The sequence below is a fragment of the Somniosus microcephalus genome, chromosome 29, assembly GCF_052327205.1.
Source record: "Somniosus microcephalus isolate GS21.2 chromosome 29, FLI_Smic_1.0, whole genome shotgun sequence".
Taxonomy (NCBI): Eukaryota; Metazoa; Chordata; class Chondrichthyes; order Squaliformes; family Somniosidae; genus Somniosus; species Somniosus microcephalus.
In genome coordinates this window covers 5,916,966-5,924,558 of record NC_141015.1, presented here as the reverse complement: position 1 = coordinate 5,924,558, position 7,593 = coordinate 5,916,966, and the positions used below count along the sequence as shown (strand labels likewise).

Here is a 7,593-nt window from a genome sequence, read left to right as displayed (position 1 = left end):
CCTCCCCCCTCCTGAGCGGTTACAGGCTGTGAGAGAGGCCCGGGCCCGGTTGCCGGGTTAACCCTCCTCCCCCCCTCTCCACCCTCCTGAGCGTCCACAGGCTGTGAGAGAGGCCCGGGCCCGGTTGCTGGGGAAAACCTTCTTCCCCCCACCCCCGCCCTCCTGAGCGGCTACAGGCTGTGAGAGAGGCCCAGGCCCGGTTGCTGGGGAAAACTTTCTTCCCCCCGCCGCCCTCCTGAGCGGCTACAGGCTGTGAGAGAGGTCTGGGCCCAGTTGCCGGGGTAACCCTCCAAGGGTGCGGCGCCTCGCGGAGGCAGCGAGTCAAGAGCAAAAAAAGAGGGTGAAAGCCAGGAAAATTAACGAGCTTAGAAAAAACTTTTTAAAATAACGATTTAATTGTGTTGAAAGTGGGAGAAATAAACACACAGAAAGTGGGGAAAATATATCAATAGGTAGGAATCAAGATGGCGCCCACTCACCTCTGCACAGATCGATTAGGCCCGCAAACACACGTAATTAAATGCCCCCCGTGATGCACCGATTGGTCCACCATCAAGTCACTCAACTTTAAGATTGGTCAACCATCACATCACTCAATGCTATCCCCTGTAGGATGGCCCGCCCACACACACAATGAACCACCCCCCCGTGATGCACCGATTGGTCAACCATCACATCACTCAACACTATCCCCTGTACGATTGGTCAACCATCACGTCACTCAACGCTATCCCCAGTACGATTGGTCAACCATCACGTCACTCAATGCTAATGAGCAGAGTTGTCAATTTTTTGAAAGTTTTTTGTATACTGTCCGAACAATTTCTGTCCGACCAAAAAGTAAATATGCCTATGACACTTCCATAATCAGAAGCTTTCTTTTGATATAACATATGTGTAGGTACGCTCTATAACTTTTGAGTGTATAGAGGACATACAGACAGACAGATGAACCGCTTTATATATATGGACAAGCTGGAGTGCCCGGCAGTGCCGAGGCTATTTCGAGGGCATGTTGTTGTTGGAAGAGAGAGAGAGAGCGACTGGGGGGAAGAGAGAGAGCGACTGGGGGGAAGAGAGAAAGCGACTGGGGGGAACAGAGAGAGCGACTGGTGGGAAGAGAGAGAGCGACTGGGGGTAAGAGAGAGAGCGACTGGGGGTAAGAGAGAGAGTGACTGGGGGTAAGAGAGAGAGCGACTGGGGGGAAGAGAGAGAGCGACTGGGGGGAAGAGAGAGAGCGACTGGGGGGAAGAGAGAGCGACTTGGGGGGAAGAGAGAGAGTGACTGGGGGGAAGAGAGAGAGCGACTGGGGGGGAAGAGAGAGAGCGACTGGGGGAAGAGAGAGAGCGACTGGGGAAGAGAGAGAGCGACTGGGGGAAGAGAGAGAGCGACTGGGGGGGAAGAGAGAGAGCGACTGAGGGGAAGAGAGAGAGCGACTGGGGGGAAGAGAGAGAGCGACTGGGGGAAGAGAGAGAGTGACTGGGGAAGAGAGCGAGCGACGGGGGGAAGAGAGAGAGCGACTGGGGGGAAGAGAGAGAGCGACTGGGGGGAAGAGAGAAAGTGACTGGGGGGGAAGAGAGAGAGCGACTGGGGGGGAAGAGAGAGAGCGACTGGGGGGAAGAGAGAGCGACGGGGGGGGAAGAGAGAGAGCGACTGGGGGGGAAGAGAGAGAGCGACTGGGGGAAGAGAGAGAGCGACTGGGGGGAAGAGAGAGAGCGACTGGGGGGAAGAGAGAGAGCGACTGGGGGGAAGAGAGAGAGCGACTGGGGGGAAGAGAGAGAGCGACTGGGGGGAAGAGAGACAGCGACTGGGTGGGAAGAGAGAGAGCGACTGGGGGGGAAGAGAGAGTGCGACTGGGGGGGAAGAGAGAGTGCGACTGGGGGTGAAGAGAGAGTGTGACTGGGGGGGAAGAGAGAGTGCGACTGGGGGGGAAGGTGGCCCGCTGGACCCCTGCGAAGGAAGGAAGAAGGTAAGCTCTCCCTCCCTGTCCCACCCCCTCACTCTTTCCCTCCCTGTCCCACCCCCTCACTCTTTCCCTCCCTCACCCTCTCCCTCCCTCCCCCATCTCTCCCTGCTTTACTCTCCCTCCCCCTCTCCTCACGCTCTCCCTCCCTCACCCTCTCTCTCTCTATTAGCCACAGATTTCCAAGCACGTTTTATTCCCGTTTGTCTTATTCCGTATTTCCCTTGCACATTCCAGGCTGTGACAATCAGGATTATTTGCCTGTTCAATTTCAAAATGTAACGGGCGGGAATCAATGCCCATTGATTCTGTAAGCGGACACATTCCAGCTCAATCTTTTTAAAAGTGAGGTTTCAATAATTATCGATCGATCCTTTGCACAGGCGGGAGTGAAAACAGAACCGGGAGCCCTGTGAAAAGAAGAGGGACAATGTTCAAACTGCCCCCGTTCCGGTCTCTGTTAGAACTCCCATTCTGGGTTGTTACACTGCAAGTAGTCTCGGGTTAATAAACCCCCAACATTTATTTTTAAAACTTGAAAACGCCTTGAGAACGACCTTACCCCTAGAACAAGCTGTTAATCGTCGGCAGGCGCTGTAAATGAAGGGGTCTGAGATCAAAGGGAAAGAGCGACCAAGGATCGTGTTTGCAGTTCACTGTGAGGGCGAGAAATTCAAGTGACGCTAATGTCGAACAAGACATTAAAACTGCTTATCTGAGAATTCAAAACTAAATCTACAGCTGGAACTTTTAACGTTCTGAATGATACTTGTTCAGTAAATAATTTCAGTAAATTGATTCAAAAGGGAGATGCGATTGTGTAGCTCTTTCAGAGAGATTGTGGGTGGCTCTTAAAAGAGCCGTTGTGTTTTGGGTTTGTTCTTTCAAGACAGCGTGGAGTTTCATTTGGAGCTGGTGTATTTGGTCACCGCCTTTGTCCCTTCCGACACGGCGTGCTTGGCCAGCTCCCCAGGCAGCAGGAGGCGCACTGCGGTCTGGATCTCCCGGGAGCTGATGGTGTGCCGCTTGTTGTAATGGGCCAGGCGGGAAGCCTCACCCGCGATGCGCTCGAAAATATCGTTCACAAACGAGTTCATGATGCTCATGGCCTTGGAAGAGATGCCGGTGTCGGGGTGAACCTGCTTCATCACTTTGTAGATGTAGATGGAGTAACTCTCCTTCCTCGACTTTCTGCGCTTCTTGCCGCCCTTCGCTGCCGCTTTCTTCACGATTTTCTTGGCGCCCTTCTTGGCAGCGGATTTCTTCTCATCAACCATCGTCTCATCAGTATCAGGAAACAACTTAAGTAAACGGTGCTCCGAGCTCGTATTATATAGGCAGCCCCACAGTCCGTCCCACAGAGCTATGCTAATGAGGGATGGGTGAAGCCAAGGATTGCTATTGGTTTATTGGCAGCGTTGTTAATTTCCTTTGTTCTCTATCTCTCTGACTGGATGCGTAAAGAAACCAATCAGATTCAGCGTTCACCACAATCTCAAATACTGCTATGCTGTCACGAATTAAAACCCCTTCCATATTTATACTGTCCTCAAATCACGTTTCTATTCTGCTCCCTCAAACATGTTCAGCGACGGCCGGTGTTACGTTGTAGGTTATTTGTGTTATAGAAACATAGAAGAAAGGAGCAGGAGTAGGCCATTCGGCCCCTCGAGCCTGCTCCGCCATTCAATGAGATCATGGCTGATCATCCAAATTCAGTACCCGGTCCCTGCTTTCTCCCCATATCCCTTGATCGCTTTAGCCTTAAGAAATATATCTAACTCCTTCTTGAATATATTTAATGAATTGGCCTCTACTGCCTTCTGTGGTAGAGAATTCCACAGGTTCACCACTCTCTGGGTGAAGAAATTCCTCCTCATTTCTTTCCTAAATGGCTTACCCTTATCCTTAGACTGTGACCCCTGGTTCTGGACTCTCCAACCATTGGCAACATCCTTCCTGCATCAAATCTGTCCAGTGCTGTCAGAATGTTATAAGTTTCAATGAGATCCCCTCTCATTCTTCTAAACTCCAGCGAGTACAAGCCCAATCGATCCGATCTCTCCTCATACGTCATTCCTGCCATCCCAGGTATCAGCCTGGTGAATCTTCGCTGATCTCCTTCCATGGCAAGAACATCCTTCCTCAAATAATGCGACCAAAACTGCACACAATACTCAAGATGTTGTCTCACCAAGGCCCTGTGCAACTGCAGCAAGACATCCTTGTTCCTGTACTCGAACCCTCTCACTACGAAGGCAAACATACCATTTGGCTTCTTAACCACCTGCTGCACCTGCATGCTTAACTTCAGCGACTGGTGCACAAGGACACCCAGGTCTCGTTGCACTTCCCCTTCTCCCAATCTATTGCCATTCAGATAATAATTTGCCTTCCTATTTTTGCCACCAAAGTGGATAAACTCACATTTATCCACATTATATTGCATCTGCCATGCTTCTGCCCAATCACCCAACCTGTCCAAATCATCCTGGAATTTCTTGGCATCCTCCTCACAGCACACACACCCACCCAGCTTTGTGTCGTCTGCAAATTTGGAGATATTACATCTAGTTCACTTGTCTAGATCATTAATATATATTGTGAATAGTTGGGGTCCAAGGACTGATCCCTGCGGTACCCCACTAGTCACTTCCTGCCACTCGGAAAAAGACCCGTTTATTCCAACTCTTTGCTTTCTGTCTGCCAACCAGTTCTCTATCTAAGTCAATATCTTGCCCCCCAATCCCATGTGCCTTAAATTTACACGCTAATCTCTTATGCAGGACCTTATCAAAGCCTTCTGAAAGTCCGAATACACCACATCCACTGGTTCTCCCTTATCTATTTTACCAGTTACATCCTCAAGAAATTTCAGTAGATTAGCCAAGCATGATTTACCTTTTGTAAATCCATGTTGATTTTGTCCGATCCTGTCACTGTTTTCCAAGTGCTCTGCTATTACATCTTTTATAATGGACTCTAGCATTTTCCCCACTACCGATGTCAGGCTTACCCTGTTCCCCATTACCCTAATTCCCCGTTTTCTCTCTACCACCTTTTTTGAATAGTGGGGTATCATTAGCTACCCTCCAATCCATGAGTACTGTTCCAGATTCCATCGGATGATAGGAATGCAACTACTATTTCTAGGGCCACTTCTTAAGTACCCTAGGATGTAGATTATCAGGCCCTGGGGATTTATCGGCCTTCAATCCCATCAATTTACTTAACACCATTTCCCTACAAATACTGATTTCTTTCAGTCCCTCCCATTCATCAGAACCTATGTTCCCCGACATCTCTGTGAGGTTATTTGTGTCCTCCTTTTTTGGAGACAGAACCAAAATATGTATTTAATTGTTTAGCCATTTCTTTGTTCCCCATTATAAATTCCCGATTCTGACTGCAAGGGACCTACGCTTGACTTCACCAATCTTTTTCTCTTCACATATATATAAAAGCTTTTACAGTCAGTTTTTATGTTCCTGCCATCTTACTCTCATATTCTATTTTCCCCTTCTTAATTAATCCCTTTGTCTTCCTTTGTTCAACACTAAATTGCTCCCAATCCTCAGGTTTACTGCTTTTCCTGGCCAATTTATATGTCCTCTCCTTGGATCATATGCTATCCCTAATTTCCCTTGTTAGCCACGGTTGAGTCACCTTTTTTGCTTTATTTTTATGCCAAACTGGGATGAACAAATTCTGTAGTTCATCCATGTGGACGTTGAATGATTGCCATTGCCTATCGACCATCAACTGTTTGAGTGACATTCCCCAATCAATCCGACCCAACTCGTACCTCAGACCATCGTAGTTACCTTTGAGTCAACTACTTCATTCTCCATCTTAATGAAGAATTCGATCATATTATCATCTCTCCGACCCAAGGGGCCTCGTTCAACAAGATTGTTAATTAATCCTTTCTCATTACATAATACCCAGTCTAAGATGGCCTGATCTCTGGTTGGTTCCTCGACATATTGGTCCAGCACACCATCCCGTAAACAATCCAGGAATTCCTCCTCCACAGTATTGTTACTAATTTGGTTAGCCCAATCTATATGTAGATTAAAGTTACCCATGATGACTGCTGTGCCCTTATTGCACGCTTCTCTAATTTCCCTTTTCATGCCATCCCCAACCTCCACATTACTGTTTGGAGGTCTATATACCACTCCCACTAACGTTTTCTGCCCCCTGGTATTTCTCATATATTTAATGAATTGGCCTCAACTGTCTTCTGTGGTAGAGAATTCCACACGTTCACCGCTCTCTGGGTGAAGAAATTCCTCCTCATCTCTGTCCTAAATGGCTTACCCCTTATCCTTAGACTGTGACCCCTGGTTCTGAACTCCCCCCTCATCGGGAACATCCTTCCTGCATCTAGTCTGTCTAGTCCTGTTAGAATTTTATAATTTTCAATGAGATCCCCTCTCATTCTTCTAAACTCCAGCGAGTACAAGCCCAATCGACCCAATCTCTCCTCATACGTCATTCGGGCCATCCCAGGCATCAGTCTGGGTATTATCGCTGCATATATATTTGTATATGTAAAGAATCTTAACAGCCAACGCGCGGTAGTGTTTGATGATCTAGATTTCTAAGCATTCGACAGACAGTGACCGGGATATAAAAGAGTCTACTCAAATCAGGACAATGCCAAGGGAACTACTGTAAATGTTATAATATAAAACTAGCTCTAAGACACTTGTGATCAATTGCTCGACAGGAACCAGCCCTTTCAAATACTGTGGGTGGCTCTGAAAAGAGCCTTTGGGTTATTAGATTGAATCTTGTCCGCTTTACCTGCTCTTGAGAATAAAGTGACTGAAATCAGTGTCTCGTCCCTTAAACAAGCTTTTAATTCGTCGGCAGGCGCTGTAAATGAACGGGACTGAGAGCAAAGGGAAAGAGCGACCACGACCATGTTTGTATTTCTTATCTGCCGAGCACAGAGGAAACGGCCTCCGCTGGCCGAGCTGGGGGAGCGGTGCTCGCAGGGGCCATTCCCGTCCGTTTAAAAAGTGTGGGGGAGGGGGAGGCGTAGCTTGAATTTTAGCGCATGCTCAGACTTCTTTCTTATAACACTAAATCAGCAAAAATGTGATTGTTTCACAAATCGCTTTTATCATTCATTAAATGGGCCACATGGAGACGCTGTTCATTATCATCCGAATTACTGATAAACCGAGTGTGTGACCCGGACACTGGAGTGGGAGTTCCTGAACAGGTTCACACATTCCGTCAGTTGAGATTTTATTTTCACCCACAGGGTGGTGGGGGTCGGGAACTGTTTTGCCTGAAAGGGTGGGAGAGGCAGAAACCCTCATCGCATTTAAATAAAGTACTTGGATATGACCATAAGTGCCGTAAACGGCAAGGCTACGGACCAAGAGCTGTAAAGTGGGATTTGGCTGGATAGATTGTTTATGGCCGACAGACACGATGGGCCGAATGGCCTCCTTCTGTGACGTAACTTTCTATACTATACATCTTAGAGACAGAGAGCTAGAGTAGACACACTCACATACCAAACCCTAAGAAATACGCAAGATCTGTCACATCCCAGAAAGTGACAGATTTCGAGTAAAATCAACACCCACATAAATCCCAGACCAGAAACT

General features: G+C 48.0%; 1 pseudogene; it reads right to left on the bottom strand.

The window, feature by feature from the left end:
* Positions 1-2,828: 2,828 nt before the first annotated feature.
* On the bottom strand, positions 2,829-3,251 carry LOC147098407 (histone H2B pseudogene; annotated as a pseudogene).
* Positions 3,252-7,593: the final 4,342 nt, after the last annotated feature.